Raw genomic sequence first — 17,044 nt, forward strand, 5'->3', positions numbered from 1 at the left:
TATGGTTAGGAAACATAACCATCTTTGATTAATGAGCTAGTCAAGTAGAGGCATACTAGTGACTATATGTTTGTCTATGTATTCACACATGTATCATGTTTCCGGTTAATACAATTCTAGCATGAATAATAAACATTTATCATGAAATAAGGAAATAAATAATAACTTTATTATTGCCTCTAGGGCATATTTCCTTCAGTCTCCCACTTGCACTAGAGTCAATAATCTAGTTCACATCGCCATGTGATTTAACACCAATATTCATATCTATATATGATTAACACCCATAGTTCACATCGTCATGTGACCAACACCCAAAGGGTTTACTAGAGTCAATAATCTAGTTCACATCACTTATGTGATTAACACCTAAAGAGTACTAAGGTGTGATCATGTTTTGCTCGTGAGAGAAGCTTAGTCAACGGGTCTGTCATATTCAGAGCCATATGTATTTTGCAAATATTCTATGTCTACAATGCTCTGCACGAAGCTACTCTAGCTAATTGCTCCCACTTTCAATATGTATCCAAATTGAGACTTAGAGTCATCTGGATTGGTGTAAAAGCTTGCATCATTGTAACTTTTACGACGGGCTCTTTTATCACCTCCATAATCGAGAAACATCTCCTTAGTCCTCACTAAGGATATTCTTGACCTATGTCCAGTGATCTACTTATTAGATCAAAATTGTATTCCTTTGCCAAACACAGAGCAAGGTATACAATAGGTCTGGTTCACAGCATAGCATACTTTATAGAACCTATGACTGAGGCATAGGGAATGACTTTTCATTCTCTTTCTATTTTCTACAATGGTCGGGTCTTGAGTCTTACTCAACTTCACACCTTGTAACACAGGCAAGAACTCCTTCTTTGACTGTTCCATTTTGAACTAAAAAATTTATCAAGGTATGTACTCATTGAAAAATCTTATCAAGCGTCTTGATCTATCTATATAGATCTTGATGCTCAATGTGTAAGCAGCTTCACCGAGGTCTTGCTTTGAAAAACTCTTATTCAAGTATCCTTTCATGCTATCCAGAATTTCCATATCATTTCCAATTAACAATATGTTATCCACATATAATATTAGAAATGCTACAGAGCTCCCACTCACTTTCTTGTAAATACAGGCTTCTTCAAAAGTCTGTATAAAACCATATGCTTTGATCAACTCATCAAAGCGTATATTCCAACTCCGAGATGCTTGCACCAGTCCATTGATGGATTGTTGGAGCTTGCACACTTTGTTAGCATCTTTAGGATTGACAAAAACTTTCTGGTTGCATCATATACAACTCTTCTTTAATAAATCCATTAAGGAATGCAGTTTTGACATCCATTTGCCAGATTTCATAAAATGTGGCAATTGCTAACATGATTCAGACATACTTAAGCTTCGATACGAGTGAGAAAATCTCATCGTATTCAACACCTTGAACTTGTTGAAAACATTTCGCAACAAGTCGAGCTTAGTAGATAGTAACACTACTATCAATGTCCGTCTTCCTCTTGAAGATCCATTTATTTAACATGGCTTGCTGATCATCGAGCAAGTCAATCAAAGTCCATACTTTGTTCTCATACATGGATCTTATCTCAGATCTCATGACCTCAAGCCATTTTGCGGAATCTGGGCTCACCATCGCTTCTTCATAGTTTGTAGGTTCGTCATGGTCTAGTAACATAACTTCCAGAACAGGATTACCGTACCACTCTGGTGCGGATCTTACTCTGTAAGACCTACGAGGTTCTGTAGTAACTTAATCTGAAGTTTCATGATCATCATCATTAACTTCCTCACTAATTGGTGTAGTAGTCACAGGAACAGATTTCTGTGATGAACTACTTTCAAATGAGGGAGCAGGTACAGTTACCTCATCAAGTTCTACTTTCCTCCCACTCACTTCCTTCGAGAGAAACTCCTTCTCTAGAAAGGATCCATTCTTAGCAACGAATGTTTTGCCTTTGGATTTGTGATAGAAGGAGTACCCAACAGTTTCCTTTGGGTATTCTATGAAGACGCACTTCTCCGATTTGGGTTCGAGCTTATCAGGTTGAAAACCTTTTTCATATAAGCATCGCAACTCCAAACTTTAAGAAACGACAGCTTAGGTTTACTTCTAAACCATAGTTCATACGATGTCGTCTCAACGGATTTAGATGGTGCCCTTTTAACGTGAATGCAGCTGTCTCTAATGCATAACCCCAAAACGATAATGGTAAATCAGTAAGAGACATCATAGATCGCACCATATCCAATAAAGTGCGGTTACGACGTTCGGACACACCATAACGTTGTGGTGTTCCAGGTGGCGTGAGCTGTGAAACTATTCCACATTGTTTTAATTGAAGACCAAACTCGTAACTCAAATATTCGTCTCCGCGATCAGATCGCAGAAACTTTATTTTCTTGTTACGATGATTTTTCCACTTCACTCTGAAATTCTTTGAACCTTTCAACTATTTCAGACTTATGTTTCATCAAGTAGATATACCCATATCTGCTCAAATCATCTTGTGAAGGTCAGAAAATAACGATACTTGCCACGAGCATCAACACTCATTTGATCGAATACATCGGTATGTATTATTTCCAATAAGTCAGTAGCTTGTTCCATTGTTCCGGAGAACGGAGTTTTTAGTCATCTTGCCCAAAAGGCACGGTTTGCAAGCATCAAATGGTTCATAACCAAGTGATTCAGAAAATCCATCTTTATGGAGTTTCTTCATGCGCTTTACACCGATATGACCCAAACGGCAGTGCCACAAATAAGTTGCACTATCATTATTAACTTTGCATCTTTTGGCATCAATATTATGAATATGTGTATCACTATGATCGAGATCCAACAAACTATTTTCATTGGGTGTATAACCATCGAAGGTCTTATTCATGTAAACAGAATAACAATTATTCTCTAACTTTAAATGAATAACTGTATTGCAATAAACATGATCAAATCATGTTCATGCTCAACGCAAATGCCAAATAACATTTATTTAGGTTTAACACTAATACCGAAAGTATAGGGAGTGTGCGATGATGATCATATCAATCTTGGAACTACTTCCAACACTCATCGTCATTTCCCCTTCAACTAGTCTCTGTTTATTCTGTAACTCCTGTTTCGAGTTACTAATCTTAGTAACCGAACAAGTATCAAATACTCAGGGGCTACTATAAACACTAGTAAGGCACACATCAATAACCTGTATATCAAATATACCCTTGTTCACTTTGCCATCCTTCTTATCCACCAAATATTTGGAGTAGTTCCACTTCCAGTGACCATTTCCTTTGCAGTAGAACCACTCAGTTTCAGGCTTAGGTCCAGCTTTAGGCTTCTTCATGGGAGTGACAACTTGTTTGCCATTCTACTTGAAATTTCCCTTTCTTTCCCTTTGCCCTTTTCTTGAAACTAGTGGTCTTGTCAATCATCAACACTTGATGCTCTTTCTTGATTTCTACCTTCGTCGATTTCAACATCACGAAGAGCTCGGGAATTGTTTTCGTCATCCCTTGCATACTATAGTTCATCACGAAGTTCTAGTAACTTAGTGATGGTGACTAGAGAATTCTGTCAATCACTATCTTATCTGGAAGATTAACTCCCACTTGATTCAAGTGATTGAAGTACCCAGACAATCTGAGCACATGCTCACTAGTTGAGCGATTCTCCTCCATCTTTTAGCTATAGAACTTGTTGGAGACTTCATATCTCTCAACTCGGGTATTTGCTTGAAATATTAACTTCAACTCCTGGAACATCTCATATGGTCCATGACGTTCAAAACGTCTTTGAAGTCCCGATTCTAAGCCATTAAGCATGGTGCACAAAACTATCAAGTAGTCATCATATTGAGCTAGCCAAACGTTCATAACGTCTGCATCTGCTCCTGCAATAGGTCTGTCACCTAGCGGTGCATTAAGGACATAATTCTTCTGTGCAGCAATGAGGATAAACCTCAGATCACGGATCCAATCCGCATCATTGCTACTAACATCTTTCAACACAATTTTCTCTAGGAACATATCAAAATAAACATATGAAAGCAACAACGCAAGCTATTGATCTACAACATAATTTGCAAAATACTACCAGGACTAAGTTCATGATAAATTTAAGTTCAATTAATCATATTACTTAAGAACTCCCACTTAGATAGACATCCCTCTAATCCTCTAAGTGATTACGTGATCCATATCAACTACACCATGTCCGATCATCACGTGAGATGGAGTAGTTTCAACAGTGAACATCACTATGTTGATCATATCTACTATATGATTCACGCTCGACCTTTCGGTCTCCGTGTTCCGAGGCCATATCTGTATATGCTAGGCTCGTCAAGTTTAACCTGAGTATTCCGCGTGTGCAACTGTTTTGCACCCGTTGTATTTGAACGTAGAGCCTATCACACCCGATCATCACGTGGTGTCTCAGCACGAAGAACTTTCGCAATGGTGCATACTCAGGGAGAACACTTCTTGATAATTAGTGAGAGATCATCTTAAAATGCTACCGTCAAACAAAACAGAATAAGATGTATAACAGATAAACATCATATGCAATCAAAATATGTGACATGATATGGCCATGATCATCTTGCGCCTTTGATCTCCATCTCCAAAGTACTGTCATGATCTCTATCGTTACCGGCACGACACCATGATCTTCATCATCTTGATCTATATCAATGTGTCGTCACATGGTCGTCTCGCCAACTATTGCTCTTGCAACTATTGCTATCACATAGCGATAAAGTAAAGCAATTATTTGGCACTTGCATCTTATGCAACAAAGAGACAACCATAGGGCTTCTGCCAGTTGCCGATAACTTCAACAAAACATGATCATCTCATACAACAACTTATATCTCATCACGTCTTGACCATATCACATCACAACATGCCCTGCAAAAACAAGTTAGACGTCCTCTACTTTGTTGTTGCAAATTTTACGTGGCTGCTACGGGCTTAGCAAGAACCGTTCTTACCTACGCATCAAAACCACAACGATAGTTTGTCAAGTTAGTGCTGTTTTAACCTTCGCAAGGACCGGGCATAGCCACACTCGGTTCAACTAAAGTGAGAGAGACAGACACCCGCCGGTCACCTTTAAGCAACGAGTGCTCGTAGCGGTGAAACCAGTCTCGCGTAAGCGTACACATAATGTCGGTCCGGGCCGCTTCATCTCACAATGCCGCTGAACCAAAGTATGACATGCTGGTAAGCAGTATGACTTATATCGCCCACAACTCACTTGTGTTCTACTCGTGCATATAACATCAACTCATAAAACCTAGGCTCGGATGCCACTGTTGGGGAACGTAGTAATTTCAAAAATTTCCTACGTACACGCAAGATCATGGTGATGGCATAGCAACGAGAGGGGAGAGTGTGTCCACATACCCTCGTAGACCGAAAGCGGAAGCGTTAGAACAACGCGGTTGATGTAGTCGTACGTCTTCACGGCCCGACCGATCAAGCACCGAAACTACGGCACCTCCGAGTTCTAGCACACGTTCAGCTCGATGACGTCCCTCGAACTCCAATCCAGCCGAGTGTCGAGGGAGAGTTCCGTCAGCACGACGGCGTGGTGATGATCTTGATGTACTACCGACGTAGGGCTTCCCCTAAGCACCGCTACGATATTATCGAGGTGGATTATGGTGGAGGGGGGGCACCGCACACGGCTAAGAGATCCAAGGGATCAATTGTTGTTGTGTCTAGAGGTGCCCCCCTGCCCCCGTATATAAAGGAGCAAGGGGGGAGGGGGCGGCCGGCCTAGTAGGGGCGCGCCAAGGGGAGTCCTACTCCCACCGGGAGTAGGACTCCCTCCTTCCTTGTTGGAGTAGGAGAAGGGGGAAAGAGGGGGAGAGGAGGAAGGAAAAGGGGGGCCGCATCCCTTGTCCAATTCGGACCAGAGGGGGCTGCGCGCCTCCTTCCTTTTGGCCTCTCTCCTCTATTCCCGTATGGCCCAATAAGGCCCATATACTCCCCGGCGAATTCCCATAACTCTCCGGTACTCCGAAAAATACCCGAATCACTCAGAACCTTTCCGAACTCCGAATATAGTCGTCCAATATATCGATCTTTACGTCTCGACCATTTTGAGACTCCTTGTCATGTCCCCGATCTCATCCGGGACTCCGAACTCCTTCGGTACATCAAAACTCATAAACTCATAATATAACTGTCATCAAAACCTTAAGCGTGCGGACCCTACGGGTTCGAGAACAATGTAGACATGACCTAGAACTATTCTCGATCAATAACCAATAGCGGAACCTGGATTCCCATATTGGCTCCCACATATTCTACGAAGATCTTTATCGGTCAGACCGCATAACACCATATGTTGTTCCCTTTGTCATCGGTATGTTACTTGCCCGAGATTAGATCATCGGTATCCAATACCTAGTTCAATCTCGTTACCGGCAAGTCTCTTTACTCGTTACATAATACATCATCCCGCAACTAACTCATTAGTCACATTGCTTGCAAGGCTTATAGTGATGTGCATTACCGAGAGGGCCCAGAGATACCTCTCCGACAATCGGAGTGACAAAACCTAATCTCGAAATACGCCAACCCAACATGTACCTTTGGAGACACCTGTAGTACTCCTTTATAATCGCTCAGTTACGTTGTGATGTTTGGTAGCACCCAAAGTGTTCCTCCGGTAAACGGGAGTTGCATAATCTCATAGTTATAGGAACATGTATAAGTCATGAAGAAAGCAATAGCAACATACTAAACGATCAAGTGCTAGGCTAACGGAATGGGTCATGTCAATCACATTATTCTCCTAATGATGTGATCCCATTAATCAAATGACAACACATGTCTATGGTTAGGAAACATAACCATCTTTGATTAATGAGCTAGTCAAGTAGAGGCATACTAGTGACTATATGTTTGTCTATGTATTCACACATGTATCATGTTTCCGGTTAATACAATTCTAGCATGAATAATAAACATTTATCATGAAATAAGGAAATAAATAATAACTTTATTATTGCCTCTAGGGCATATTTCCTTCAGTCTGTGCTATGTGCGATTCCGCTACATGCAATGCTTACACTCGACTTGCCACAGAAGACGATCAAAGCCATGAACAAGATATGTCATGGTTTTCTCTGGTGTGCCGAGGCCCAGGCCAGTGGAGGGCACTGCGCTGTGGCATGGGAGCAAGTTTGCACGCCTATGTGGGCTGGTGGACTCGGGATCCCGAACTTAAAATGTATGAATGTGGCGATGTAGGCCCGGTGGCCATGGTTACAGAATGCCGAGGTTCGCGGCCGTGGGTGTAGTTCAAGATAAGGTGCCCAAGGCTTCAAAGCAAATATGTCGCTCGGCTATACGGATGACAACAGGAAGCGGCGTGGACACGCTATTCTGGGAGGATAGATGGATAGATGGGGAGAGGATTCAGGATATCACCCCGCAGCTTTATGCCATGGTGAGAAACCGGACGAGGCTAAGCTGTACAGTAGCCCAAGCCTTGCATGGCCACAGGTGGGAGAGAGATGTCGGGCCGGAGATGTTCGCGGAGGTGCTAAACGAATACATGCAATTATGGACAAGGTTAGTGGAGGTGGAGCTGGATCCAGGCGAGCAAGACCTGGTGACGTGGTCTTGGAGCAGAAATGGGGAGTTCACTACAAAATCCGCCTACGATTCCAAATTTTAGGGACGGCAAGTTGCGCCAACATAAATAAATTATTAAATAACTTTTATCAGAAATCACCTCAAATAAATACGCATATGCAATATTTGTGATCATATCCAAGGTAGCCATGTCCTCATCACATCCCTCTTGTGGGGTGTGTTGGACAAACATATATGATGGGTTCCTCACACACCATTAAGAGGTTGTGAAGAGGGCACATACATGTGCCTTGTGCTTCGTCTTGTGATCATGTACGAGAAAGGGGCGATGACATATTTGGGAAGCCGTGCAACCTTCTAGTAGGGATTGTGTTAGATCTACTAGCAATATCAATCAAATATGAATATGATATTTGTTCTTTATGTTCTTGCTTGCATCACTGGTTCATGAAATTGTTACTTCATTCCATTATCATTTATAATATGATTACCATGTTTTTTCTACTATTTTATGGGTTAAACTTAGCGAAAAATTGTTCAATTATTCAATAAGTTTGAGGTCAATTTGACACGTGGTGGTAGTTCGAGGTAATCTCTTCACAAATTACAGCACCTTCCTTACATGAATGTACTGAGAAGGAAGGGGGAATTTTATAAGAAATTGCTACGTGATAACCTTTGCGTGCTGGCAATGGAGGGGCGCGGCATTTTGGCTCCCAAGCTGAAATGAGCCTGGGAGGGAAAAATAAAAATGCTAAATAAATTCAAAACATTTTGGATTTTTGTGGAGAAAGATGCCCAAGTCCGTGATATACATGCCAAATTTCAGAGCATTTGGATGTCTGAGTAGATCTCAGCAAAAATGACAAATTGGGGTCTATGAAGAAGTTTACCGTTTGTGCACTGTTCACACCCGATTTTTTTTGTTGAGAACTACTCATATGTCCAAGTGCTTTGAAATTTGGCACGCACCTCAATGACTCAAACATCTTATATGCAAAAAACCATTTTTTATTTCTAGTATTATTTTTGAATTTACTGTTCACTTGGTGCAGATGAGTCTGGGCTCAGAACTGGATATTCGGCACTTGAGGGCATATTACTAGTCCACGTTTCATTCAGTCTGGAAATATCTATTTAATTTTTGTGTGGGGAGAAATATGTATTTAGTTACATTTAAATTTTATAGTTGATTAGTCTTGAACTCTAGACATACCTAACAATTTGCTACATCCGTATACTCTATAAACACTACCAATGCCATGTAACACATAAGAAATACATTTATAATACATTAGTTAGCATAACTTAGTTGTTGGAATTATGTTTCTTATATTTATGGTGAAAACAATGTAACAGATGTTTTTTCAATTAGGAGAAGGTAAAATAGTTTAGTATAAATTGAAAGATGTGTACGTTTGTGTGAAATGCGCTTCCTACATTGACTTGGAGTGGTGCTTGAGTATTTATCGAAGAGACTGAGGTAGATAGAACAAGTCAAAATAGAGTAAAGGGGGACGAAAGAGCTGAAAATCCATGAATGTGACCAGAAATGTCTACATAGATTATGTCAACAGCAAAGTAATCCCAGCAATTCAAGATAAGTGGCCCGTCGGAGATGAGAAAACAACCATTTTCATCCAACTGAATAATGCCAAACCACCAAAAATCAAGGAACAAACCGACCTTGAAATTCGATTGTTATAGCCACCAAACAACCCTGTGTTCTATGTTTTAGACCGCCATTTCCAAAACTCTCTTTAGTCATTCACAGATTGCAGATCACCAAGAAATATACAGGAATTGCTCGAAGGAGTGGAAGAACAGTTCGAGCACTACGAGGTTGATAAGTTGTTCAAAAGCTTTGTGACACTGCAATCAGTTAACTTGAGGTTATGAAAGACATAAGAGGAAATAAGTATAAGATTCCGCCTTGCACAAGGATTGTCGACGGAATGATGGAAGGGGAAGAATTGATCTATTTTGTGACGCTAAGTGTAATACCCCAATAATTATGCTACAGTGATCTCCCCCTAATGGTGGCCATGTCATCATGATTACTATGCAAATTGCCACTTGCCCAAAAAATCAAAGTCAAATTCAAATTTGATTTGCAAGTAAAAATATTACATCTTCAAACATGCAAACAAAATAGTTCATACTTTCGTAAATAGTCCCCAAGTAATTTTGTTAAGGGAAACAACATCACTAAAAGTCCCAAAATGCCCCTGGAAATTTTTTAAGTTAACCAGCAGCAATTAACTTGGCCTTTCCAATTTCTAAAAATACCTAAATGATTCTAAATGCTCTGAGACTTTTTGTACAACCCTAAAATATTGCAATGGAATTATGTGCCAAGTTTCAACCCTGGCAAAATTCATTTAGTACACTAACTAAATGAAAAACTGAGGAAAAATTGCAAAACAGGAAAAAAGAAAAAAGAAAAAGAAAAGGGAAAAGACTACACTATGCACTTAGGCCTGCTGGCAACAGTTCATGGCCCAGCCCGCCGAGCCCCCATCTCCTTCCTCCTATTCACCAGGGGCCGTGCGCGCGCGCCCTGGCCATCCACGCTCGATGCCGTCGGCAGATGACCGCCACCGCGACGCGACATGAGCCGCGTGTGGATAGACCTTCGCCCGAGTCCACCCAACGAAACCCTAACCACTTTCCGCTCACCCCTCGCTCTCTCTTGCTCGATCTTGAGCTCTCACCCCACCAATGTGTTTGCAAGCATTGCCATCCTCGTCTATGTCGTCTGATGCCAACCGTTGGAGCTGGGAGCCCCTATATCGACGCCATCTTCTTCCTCCTCTGGTGTCGCCGCCATCACCGTTGATCCGCCGCCTTTGTTGCTCCCGTTCACTCGCCGGGCCTTCATGTGCCTCCACGGTGAGCATGTGTTCATTTCCCCTCCGTTCCCCATCATTTCTGTGCCCGTAGCCATCGTTGCCACCATCGCCATAGCTCGTCGCTGCGGTTGAGCTCGCCGCTGTGGCCACAGCTCATGGAGCTCATATCTGAGCTTCACATCAAGCTCCCAGGCCTCACCAGAGCACAACATAACCACCAGCTCCCCTTACCATGCTCTGCAGCCCTGATCCCGTTCTCGCCCGATTCTGACTGCCACTGCGGTCGACGCGGCGCTCACCTCCGGCCACCTCCAGCTGCTCCAACCGCCACCACTGGACGCGACTCGCTTCATGTGTTCGAATGCGCCCAATCGCGCCCAAAACCATGCCGTGTGCATGTTTTCTAGTGGGCTCCTGTGCCGTGCTACCACGGATTTGGTCACCGGCGCGCACCGATGTTTAAATGCCGGTGGGACCTACTCGTCAGGTCATTGGCGACTAATCGTTGTGCTAACAACCACCGACATGTGGGGCCAAAAACTGTAGCGATTAGACTAATTTAATTAACTCGGTTAATTTGTAAGACACTGACAGTGGCCCCTCTGCTGATTAAACTAATCTAATTAACATGTTAACCCATGTGTCAATGACATACTCGCCCCACCTGTCATAATTGACTAGTCAACAGTCCACATTGTTGACTACTTACCAGGCCGCTGACTGTGCAGTGGATCCAGTCAACTGGGCGCACTATCAGCCACGGATGCACACATCTTGGTACACTTTTTGTGTACCCGTACCATATATATTTAATATGATATCGAATTAAAAAAATCCAGTAAATTTCAGAAATTGTTTAAAACTTTGAAAAATCATATAAAATAATCCGCAACTCAGATGAAAATAATTTATATATGTAAAATGATCATTAAAATGAGACGAATCTGTTTATGCCCTCCACATACCTGTCACATGCCTCTAAGACTGCAAACATGGAACCTTCCCCTCTGGTTCGTTTGTCCGATAACTGCCTAAAGCTGGGAAAATATTCACAGAATTTTTCTGCTCTGTCTGTAACGCATAGCACTGTATTAGGCCACCCATGGCATAGCATTCTACCATGTCATGCAATGCGATGCATTTGTTTTCTTGGTATTTATTGTTTCTTCCCCCCTCTTCTCTCCAATAGACCCCAAGATCGATGCTGCTCCCGAGTAAGACTACACTCATGACGTCCGGCCCCTTTCAGCGGAGCTTCCACGCAAGCAAAACCCCCTTGATCATTCCTATATCACCCATTCTTTCTCTCTCATTCTTCCATTATATTTAGCTACTGTTGTTCCATAGCTCCTATTCTGATGCATAACCTTGTTTTGTAATATGCTTAGTATAGTTTGGTTAGTGATCCATCAGTGGCCCGCACCCCTTGTCCGTGTTGCCATGCTTTGCTTCCGGATGACTCGATCAATGTGATCGAGGTGCAGAGGCCAACACATCACCGGCAACCCCCTTAGTTGTACGACTCTGCAGAGTTACTATCGAGTGACGAAGGTGATACCTCAAATCTCACTCCTGATGATATCTCTATAGTATACTTAATCGGACGTGGATTACTAAGGGTGATTCCTCATTCACCACTCCCAATGATGACTGTCGTGTAACACCTCAAGTTTGAACCCTTCGAGGGTGATTCCTCCAAGGTCACCTTGACGGTTATGTCGAGTAGGAATCCATGGAGGGTGATTCCTCATATTCCTCCTTGATGCTATGGACACACGGATACCTTGACCTTCACCTCAGTCCTTTGTTGAAGTCGGGTCGACCCAAGGGGTACCCATGAGAGTTATTGAAGTTGGGTTGACCATGAGGGTACTCGCAAGATAATGACGCGACATGACCGGGCAGACAAAGATCGCCCTAGAGAGGGATGGGCCTGACCCTTGTCGTCAGTTCGCGAGACGGGGCGACAAGATCATTGATCGTTTCCGCGAGCTCCCTATATACTAACGGGTTTGGATATGTGATCTGAGTAGGCTTCTGGCCTTTTTGCACTATCCACGATGCGAGAATAAGTATGGGCACTAGGCTTCATATGATTTCTCCCGAAAGCTTTGTCAGGCGTCCAGTTCAGCATTGTGGCACGGCCGGGATGGTGCCATCCAGGACATAGGTGGTGCTTGGACCCGACCCTACTCGCAATGACCTGAAGTGCTTAAGGGTGAGAGGCCGAACAACCCCTTCATGCTTAGGATTTAGACCAGCGAGGACCTCTCCGTGGAGCCTAGGTAGGACTATAGTGTGTCGATCAGCCAAGGCCGGGCATAACCAGGAAAACTATGTCCGACCAGAGTTAATCGAGTGTGTTGGGTAAGTTGGTTCACCCCTGGAGGGAAGTAATATATTCGAATAGCCATGTCCACGGTTGGATGCTCAGAGTTGTATCCCGATTTAGTACAACTAGAACTGGATACTTGTGACACTAAACTGATATGATGGCTCCGGGATCGCCTCCTCGCGGAGTAGACGAGAAGGATCTCTAGGAGTTTCTATTATACACTTGTTACTCTACTTTCTTCTGTTGCTGCAAGATGCTGCAAGAGACTAGTCTTCATTAGTCTAGGTCTTCCCTTCTATTCTGGCATTTTTGCAGTATAGTCCTCAGACAAACCCTTCCCTTGATACTGATGCATACTTAGCATAGATCTGATGTAAGTATTGTGAGTACTTTGGATGAGTACTCAAGGTTGCTTTGCTACTTACCCGATTGCTACGATCAGATGACGGATCCCGGGAGCCAGCTGATCCTGCCGAGGACTACTACTACATAGATGGAGCCTACTACTACATGAACACCGACGACCAGGTGTAGATAGGAGGCCCCAGGCAGGAGGACTGCGCCTTTTCGATCTAGATGTCTTTGTTTTGCTCAGCCTTCCGAAGGCAAACTTGTCTAATTATGTATATAGTGAGATATTATTACTTTCATTGACTTCGTGGCCCTGGCTTGTAATATAAAGCTCTATGTTTGAATGTGTGTCTAGAGTTGTCTTGTGATATCTTCTGCGAGTCTCTGATCTTGATCATGCGCATTTGCGTGTATGATTAGTGCGTCATTGAGTCGGGGGCATCACACTCAACTAGTTAGTGAGACCATGACCATTATAAAAGAAGAGCAATTGAGTGAGCAAATAAAAGAAAAGGAGTAGCTAGAGAAAAGAAACTAAAGAAAAGGAAAGGAGTATGTCATGTTTATTGGACTATTGAATTATTTCGGAAACAATTGGATTAATTGGTTTATTGGAATAATTTGGAATTTATTGATTTTGTTTAAATTATTTTGATTTACTGAATTTATTTGAATTTGTTGGTATTATTTGGAATTCATTTGAATTTATTTGAACTCTTAGTATAGCTACTCCTAGTACTACATGGTCACTACACTACTACTCAAATATTCTAACTACATTTGGTTCTAAGGAGAGCAAACAATTCTCAATATTACATTAATTAAGAAACACTAGTATAAATATCTCAATAGTCCATGGCAATATATTTTTCTTCTAAAATCCAGAAACAGAAATTACTGCTCAAGGTTCTATAAATTACTTACTCCAAACTTACTGTGTTATGGCACTTGAAAAATTTACAACAATTCATTTTAGTCCAAGCATTAATTGAGACTATCTAGAAAGCTAGCACTACTCCAGCAATTCATTTCCAATACTGAATTTTTAAAGTAGATTTTCTACTCCAAGCTCAAGGCCAGACATCTGAATTTACACTGATTTTTAATTTACACTAATTAAAAGCACACATTCAGAAAGACACATCCACATAGGCCCACCAGTATCCATTCATTCAAGCAGGAAGAAAGAAAGAAAAGGTCTAAAGAAGAATGAATTGCTTCTCCATTAATTTTATTCACACATGATAAATTCTGTACAATTTGACATAGAAAGTTGCCACGGGATTAAAGAGGACTAACATGGTTATTAAAGAAGAAGAAATAACATCCTTGGTTGTAAGTTAATGATAAAATACCTAGACTAAAACATGGCAATGGACATTGAATAATTATAGAGCATAACTCTAGGTTGTATGTAAGGTAACAATCTAGTCATCTTGGGCAAGGTGGCAAGATTTTGCCAAAAAGGAAAAGGAGAATCTAGTGAGGTGCCTGCAGGTTCGAATCGGACCAAACAAACAAAGGGATTAAGAGGTTTATTGGAAGTTCAAAATGGGCTATAGCTCGACCAAAAGGCAAAACAGATCAATGATGTACAGAAGTGTTCTTCTGTGCGTGAAAATTCTATAAAAATGAAGTGCTCAACTTTATTTCTATAGCAATACAGATTAGTGTTCTAAGTTGAAATATCTTTCAACAAAAAAATGTTCTCAGCAGAGATATCTTTCTATATGATTTTATTTAAATTATTTTGATTTACTAAATTTATTTGAATTTGTTGGAATTATTTGGATTAATTTAGAATTCATTTGAATTTCGTACCCCGATTTGCAAGGGTTGGCATGTACCGACCTACGGGGCCACACAAGATGAAGGAGAGTGCCGAGAAGATTCCACTTATTCTAGATTAAAAGCAGTTCAGGACCAGGTGCACTGACCACGATATTTGGAGTTTGCAGTAGGTGATTTTGAACTCTTAGTATAGCTACTCTTAGTACTACATGGTCACTATATGGCCACTACACTACTACTACGTTTGGTTCTAAGGAGAGCAAACAATTCTCAATATTATATTCATTAAGAAACACTAGTATAAATATCTAAATAGTCCATGGCAATATTTTTTTTTCTAAAATCCAAAAACAGAAATTACTGCTCAAGGTTCTCTTAATTACTTACTCCAAACTTACTATGTTATGACACTTGAAAAATTTACAACAATTCATTTTACTCCAAGCATGAATTGAAACTATCAAGAAAGCTAGCACTACTCCAGCAATTCATTTCCACACTACAAAAAAAAGACACATCCGTGACATTTTGGGCTGAACGAAATTTTTTTCTGTCATACATATGACACTTCTATGACGATAATTGTGACAAAACCTGGTATCATCATAGATGTGGTGGGCTCCTACTTCTATGACAAAAAATCATGACAGAAAATGGGCTTTTCATCCTGGGCGGGTCGGAGACGCAGCTGCATGACATTCTTTGGGCCGTCCATGACGAAAAAAACCATGGTAGAAGAGAGGGGAGGAAAATTTCGAGGAGTTGCCGGTTACGGTGGGAGAGCGATGCGCGTTTCTCTCGTACAGGTACGTGTGTGTGTGTGCCAGGCGTTGGCTCTAACCGAACCCGAGCGAGGCGTTGGGCTCTATCTGAACCCCAGCGATTGCACTGCAGGCTACGGGTTACTGAACCCGAGCGATCGATCGATGGCTGTTAACTGAATCCGATGGAGCGATTCCTTCGCTACTACTACTAACTGAAGCCGATCGATGCTGCCACTAGGATGAACAGTGAGAGTTGCGGGGGTGGGGAGGGGTGGATGAACAGTGAGCGGTGGCGTTGCCTCTGGATGAATAGGAACCCGTGGTGTGGAGGGCTGGATGAACAGTAGACGGTGGAAGGGGTGGCCGTGTTGGGGTGGTTGAACAGGACCTCGTGGTGTGGAGGGCTGGATGAATGGTAGATGGTGGAGGGGTGCCCGTGGAGGTGTGGTTGAACAGTAGCCGGTGGAGTAGCGCGCGGTGGAGGCTGGATGAACAGGAGCCCGTGAAGGCTGGAGGAGGTGGACGGTGTAGATGAATAGTATCCCGTGGAGTCCCGTTTTGCGGTACGCCACACCCCTCCCCCCCCTTCGACCGTAGCGCTCCAACACAAGTCCGTTTCGTCCGTTTTGCGGTACGCCACACCCCTCTCGATGAACATGACCCCCGTTTCAACTGTAGGAGGTTCGTTTTGTCCGTTTTGCGGTACGCCACACCCCTCCCGATCAACAGGACCCCCATTTCGACCGTAGGAGGTCCATTTCCTCCATTTTGCGGTACGCTACACCCCTCCCGATCAAGAGGACCCCCGTTTCGACCGTAGGAGGTCCGTTTCCTCCGTTTTGCGGTACGCCGCACCCCTCCCGATCAACAGGACTCCCGTTTCGACCGTAGGAGGTCTGTTTCCTTCGTTGTGCGGTACGCCAGACCTCGTTTCCATCGCCTGTTCCGTCCAAGCCGGTTGGCTCCCACGCGTTCCGTTGCCTCCCGATGAACATGACGCATTCCGTTGCATCCCCATGAACACGACGCATTCCGTTGCCTCCCGATGAACACGACGCATTCCGTTGCCTCCCCATGAACACGTCGCATTCCGTTGCCTCCCCATGAACACGAGCCCTCGCCGTACGTATGCGCGACTAGGCATTCGAGACCCCGCCCGTATGTACACATATGTGGCCGTATTTTCTTTCTTGCACCCTGGCCGCTGTACGTACGTGTACATGCTACGTGCGTGCCTCTACTACGACACATGCGGGCCTCTAGAACGACCAGTATGTACGTACACGTTCGCGACCAGAATGACAACGCTACGTATGTTTCGACCAGGTGGG

Source organism: Triticum aestivum, chromosome 7B (assembly GCF_018294505.1).
Source record: "Triticum aestivum cultivar Chinese Spring chromosome 7B, IWGSC CS RefSeq v2.1, whole genome shotgun sequence".
Taxonomy (NCBI): Eukaryota; Viridiplantae; Streptophyta; class Magnoliopsida; order Poales; family Poaceae; genus Triticum; species Triticum aestivum.